Source organism: Corylus avellana, chromosome ca4, assembly GCF_901000735.1.
Source record: "Corylus avellana chromosome ca4, CavTom2PMs-1.0".
Taxonomy (NCBI): domain Eukaryota; kingdom Viridiplantae; phylum Streptophyta; class Magnoliopsida; order Fagales; family Betulaceae; genus Corylus; species Corylus avellana.
The window spans coordinates 4,319,915-4,326,509 of NC_081544.1; the positions used below are offsets into that span (position 1 = coordinate 4,319,915).

At 35.6% G+C, this 6,595-nt stretch overlaps 1 protein-coding gene across 1 annotated transcript in view; it reads left to right on the forward strand.

Moving 5' to 3' along the window:
- Positions 1–6,595, forward strand: part of LOC132179135 (uncharacterized) — a gene marked incomplete in the record, with an annotated part of 67,017 nt that overhangs the window by 35,215 nt on the left and 25,207 nt on the right.

The following is a 6,595-nucleotide window of genomic DNA, read 5'->3' on the forward strand; positions in this document are numbered from 1 at the left end:
TTGGTGACGAAAAGGAAACCTTTTAGAAAACGATCTAAAAGTAAAACCTTTCCAGAGTAGCTAAACCCAGAAAATTACTATCAAAAGATGTTCAACAATTATAGACACTGGGAACACATACAACCCTTTGCAAGTCCTTGACTCTGTAAAATTGACAAGCCTCCAACTCGTCTCCTCGCTCACAATATTTTTCAACATGATTCTCATTTACCGGATCCTTTCAATAGACTTCTCAATTGAAGCACACAATCTAACTAACAAAATCCTCTAAGAGGAATACTTTGGCTCACAGCAATTCTTCTCTCTAAGCATAGCCTCTAACGAACTCTCTGGTGAAAATTCATATCTATATAGATCTGTAGAGATCTATTTATAAAACCTAAGGACCCCTCGTCTAGTTAAAACACAATTACATTGTAAAATTGACCTAGAAGCTACAGGCCATCCATATGGCGTTGTATAACATGAGAAAACAAAGTTCTCGTACACTGCCGTTCGGACGAGGCGGGTGCTCATCTGGACAGGGCTCTAGGGAAAATTGCTTCATAGATTTCTTGGTGCGGCGCGTTTGGACGGGGTGCAAATGAGATTGCAAACGACGCACTTGAGTTTTCTTGTTTATCGATCTTGTTCGGATGTCTTGCAAACGAAGGTACACACAAGGCACTCGGGAAAAATTGATTTCTTCGAGAATCTAGACGGCCTTTCTTCCCATCCAGATAGCACTTGCATGGAGATGAATCTTGGCACTTTTGGTCACCGTTTTGCTTACCGAATTAAGCCAACATAAGCCAACATGAATCTTCGAGATGAATCTTAATGGTTGAGGAGTGGATGGTATGGGAAGCCAGGTTCAATATTGGGAAATTTTGACTTTGGGTTTGCTGCTATTTATTTGATGGGATTCTGTGGAACGTCTAAATTTGGTCAATATAGGATTTTTTTTTTTTTTGCTTGTGATTCGTGGCTGTTTAAGTTGATATTAGTCGCTGATGTTGTTGTCGATCTCATTCTTAACATTATTTATCTTTTATTTAGAAAGTCTGTTGGAATTTCTTCTACTTAGTGTTGTCATGATATAGGGGGTTTTATGTGTTAGTATTTTTATTGGCTTACACAACAAAAATGTTGGGAGTTTTTAACTAGAAGTTTTTGACGTTGACACGTCAAAAACCCCTTTTGACGTGGGCCTTTTGACGTTCTTCACCGGTTAAAACGGGGGGTGTCAAAAAATTCTGATTTTTGACGTGTCTACAGTGCCACGTGAAAATTTTTTGACATGGGCAAAGTTAGCACGTCAAAAATAGTGCCATGTGAAAATTTTTTGACGTGGGCGAAGTTAGCACGTCATAAAAATATTTCTGCCACGTCAAAAATATTTTTGACGTGGCTTTTCTGCCACATCAAAAATATTTCTGATTTTAGCACGTCAAAAATATTTTGACGTGGCAAAAAAGCCACATCAAAAAATTTGTGCATCTTTTTTGACGTGTCACTCCATTTGACACGTCAAAAAGGTTTTTTTTTTTTTTTTCCCCAATTAAATTAACATGATCCATTTTACAATTAACCTGATCCAAATACAATTACAATTACAACTACAATATCCAATATCTAATACAATATATCCAATATCTAATACAATATATCAAACTCAACTCAATACAATATCCAATATCCAATACAATATTCAATATATCCAATATATCCAACTCAACCCAATACTATATCCAACTCAATCCAATATCCAAGCCAATCCAATACAATATCTAGTCCAACTCAATCCAATACAATATCCAATCCAACCCAATCCAATACAATATCATATCCAATCTAATCCAATACAATTAATATCCAATCCAATCCAATAAATCCAATCCAATACAATCAAATATCCAATTTAATCCAATCCAATATCCAATCTAATCCAATTCAATATTCAATATCCAATCTAATCCAATATCCAATCCAATACATAATCCAATCCAAAATCCAATACATATCCAATATATATCCAATATATATCCAATATCCAATTTCTAATACATTGAATACGTATGAAATTCCAACACAACTTCATTAAACAAAATTCCAACATACATACTATGTTCCAACATAACACATAACAAAACAAATATATACAATTTCCAACACGTTCCAACACAAGGCAAAACAAATATGCAATCTAACACTTATGTACTATCTACTAGAAATAAGTTCCAATCTGTCTCAACAAACATATAGTTTGACGAACCCAACTGATCAATACAATCATCTCGCAACGCTTAATCTGCATTACCTGCAAATGAGTGGTGAACTAATAATAATCAATACAAAACTTCAAAATTAATCTATACAGTGACGCAAATATACATTAGTTTTAAAATGGACTCCCGTAATAAAGCGTTGCTAATTGGGACTTCTGTGAAAAGTAAGAGTTTCTAACATTTAACAACTATTACAAAAACAACTCAAAATATATCATTTATCTCAGTGGGGCTTAGATCCAGAGGTCGACGCGAACATGGCCTCAAGCTAGTGGAAACAGGCATCAAAGGCGGCATCTTTCTCTATCATCTGAGCTTTTTGTTCTTCAATCTGCTTGGCCATCTCATCCATCCCACGTTTTTGTTCTGCCCGCTCTTTTTCCAGTTTTCTAATTCTATCCGTCATATGTGTGAACGAGGAGCCCCAAGAATTCTGAGACCGTGCCTGGGACGGTGTATAGTACGAATGTATGTTGTCTCGCACCGGCAGCACATTCGGACCCACCTGTCGTACCCTGCCAGCATACTCCGGCTTATTTCCGTGCGCCTGAGCATAGGCATCATTAGGTGTCCACCATACCGTCCCTTCAGTCATGGTCGGTGTCAATGCCGGGTCAGTGGGCAGCAATTCTTGTATCCTCTCCTGTACATTAAAAAACAAGTTAGTATCTCATATATGGAATTAAGTGTATGTCATAGATAATTTATCAAAATATATATCGATAAGTACTTACGCATCTCTCCCTGACCACTTTATTTGGATAGCTACGATCCTTCTTCGTGTGTGTCGTGATGTAATTTTTAGCTCGAGTGGGAGTAGTGCCCGAAGATAGGAACTGCATAGAAAAAAAAAATTCACTCAAAAAATAAAACAATAGAATAAAGACCTAAACAACCGATTATATATATATATGGGGTAAATAAGACAAATACCTCTTGATGTGTCACCCTAGCGAAGCTCATCGACCCGGTGCAGTGTGATGTGTTGTTTTTAGCTTGCAATCTCTTCATGTAAGCAGCATACTTCTACATGAATACCATCATTAAAATGTCAAGCTTAACACAATTACAATTAATGAAACTACACAATTACAATTAATTCAACTACACTCATGACCTACCTGATTTTTCGGGTCACACCATTTAGGCAACAAGACATTCAAGTCCTCGGCGTCGTATGCCCTAACGGCATCCTCACCCATTCTCGCCTTCACGGTGTCTGAAGTATCGCCCTCCACGATTTTTAACGAACGTTTTGCAGAGTGTCTCCAACTCTTTAGTTTACTCGCCATGTCTTTGAACGCGTCCCTTTTAATCGCCTCCAGATTGTACTTAGGCGGGATGTAAAACTCATTCTGCACATGTTCAAAAAATTAGGCGTATAATTCACGCATTAACAACGTTAAAAATATTGAAATACATGTGCAAAAATAGAAAAAATAGTTTAACCATATCATCAAGGCGTCCCATACGTCCTCCTTCGTACGGGGAGGTACATCCACCCATTCATCCCGTAGTCTTACGTAGTTCCTGGTCCTTATGATGTTGCCGGTCGACGGTCGAAATTTCATCGCGCTAAACCCTACGGGCTGCCACGCCCTATTGTACTCGCACACGACTTTTTGCCCGGGCGGGACATCCCACTTCTTGTTCGATGGTGGGATTGTTACCACCTGAACTTGGGTCTCCCCATCTCGCCCAATGCCTAAAATATTAATAATTGCAAATGTTAATTATTTGGAATTCAATAGTTACTACATAAATTTTATGCGTATTCAATATTGAAATTTTAAGCATATATACTTATTGTCCGGAGCTGGTGAACGTCCAACTGTTCTGGAAGATCATCGGCCTCCAAGTCACCTGAGCCATCATCCACGTCCTCCCCATAGTATTGTGTCTCGCTGTCATCCGGATGCAATGGCTCACTGAATGGGCCACTATTTAACTCGGAGGGAACAACCGCTCTACCTCGCCGTGAGCACATACCCCCATCTCGCTCATCGTTGGCACCAGAGTACCAAGATCAAATGCGGCGTCCGTATTATACGGAACCTGCTGAGACCCTTCCCCATGCTCAGGAAGTAATGGTCTATACCCCGGCTCGTCTATATGTATGGGTCCCCCGTCGTCTACTCCTCCCCCTGGTACTCATGTCAACCTGTGAAACACATAACGCACACAATTAATTATTTATATAATAGATAAAATATGCACCACAATAACCAATCAATATAGAAAGAAATAACATAAAATGTATATGGCTATCTTATACATGGGACCCTAGTTAAAATGTATGTGGCTATCTTAAATTGTTGTAATTTTTTCCTTTTGGTTTTTTATGACATTTACATAATCTAAATTTGTAAGACCTAAATTAATTTTTTTATATATATGGACTCTACATAAATTAAATATAGCTAGCTAGGTTAAATGTTTTTTTTTTTTTTTTCGTTTATTATAACATTTATACATTTGTATGGGAAGTATTGTAGATAAAATCAAACCACCTACCTATGTTATTTGTTTTTTTTTTTTTTTTTTACTTTCTTTTTTCGTTCTTAACATTTACATACTTATTCTAAATTTCAAAATCTAAACATTAATTAACTTCAAAATAGATGCTTCTTTTATTTTTTTTTTTTTTTTTTTTTTTTGGGTTATGATAAGGTGCAAAAGCAAAACCTACACAAAATATGGGTCTAAATCTAAATGCAAAATTCCCCCAAAAAAGCCTAATTTCAAACTATTAGGGTACGTAATTGTGCATGCATGCATGGAAATACATTAAACAATATTCTCACCATATACAAAACATATATGTCAAACAAGTAATATTACAAAACATATTCTTAAGCAAATAAATTAATTAGCTAACATGTAAAATTAATTTGCTAATATAACTACATCAACAATATATAATAATATACACTGTAAATTACATATTTATACAATTTATTTAATTATCTAATAAATAAATAAATAAATTAGTGTATATATATATATATACTTGATACTCGAGTTGGAGAACGCATGAGAGAGCTTGAGGTTGTGGTCGCCAGAGGGAGCAGCGGCGGTGATATGCGCCGGCGAGAGAGAGAACTACCACGTGAAGAAGAGAGAGAACGGCCGGGCTGACTGAGATGACACGCGCGGTGAGAGAAATGCTACAAAGGTGACCGGCTGGGTTGATCAATGGAGAAAAAAAATAGGAGGTCTGGGGAGTGCAGGGTTCATGGAGGGAGGAAGAAAAAAATAGGGAAAAGATGCAAGAAAAAGAAAGAAAAAAAAAAAAGAAAAAAGTAGGGAGATAGCTAGGAAGGCGCAGCTGCCTTCCCGAGGAAGCTTCTTGACGTGCCACAAAAGCTTTTGACGTGCCCCAAGTGGCACGTAAAAACTATAATAATTATTATAATTATAACTATAATTATAAATATAATTAATTTAAATATAATTATAAATTATATTACTATTAAAATTATATTTACTCTATCATATAATTTATATTAAAATTATATTTATTCTATTATATAATTTTTTCCTCTTATATAACACATTATTCGTACAACACGTACAATTACAATTAATTAGAGAATAAATAAATTAATATTCTATATGTATAGATAATTAAATATATTTTGTAATGAGGGCTCAATAATCCATTCACCGACCACATATTTTGTATTAGCCGAGTTCATGTGAAGTTTGCGGGTCTTATAAAATAAATGTATTCAATATGTCTTATATATTTTTTAAAAATTAATATGGCTATCATATTAATATTACTATACTGATTTATGGATGATAATATCATGTTCAAATTAATATTAATGAAATTGTTGATTTATATGCATGCATGTGATAATTATATTAATTGGTATACAATATATAGAATGATTATGCATGCATAGGATAATTAATATTGTTAGAACAGTTTTCAACACGGTGGATGCGCTTTCTTCGGGGTCTTCAATACATTGTCGTGCACTCCAAATCACTACAAAAAATGTAATATTGTCAAGGGGGTCCCCGGGGACACTCCGATGCCAAAGTCAGAAAGTTTCTAACTCAATAATATGTGAGAATATTTCAGTATTTAAGATCTAAGATCCTTTAGTACCTTGTGTAGTGACCTATTTATAGGCTCGGGGAGATGAAGTAGACTTGGACTGGATCTTCTTATTTGAATTGGTTTGAGAGTCCAGAGTTGAGATAAAACTCAACAGCTATCATGTAAAGATAAACATTCAACAGATATTATGTAAAGATAATCTTAAGTCGTCATCTTCTAGAGATAAGTAGGACGTCTTTATTCCAATATTATCCTA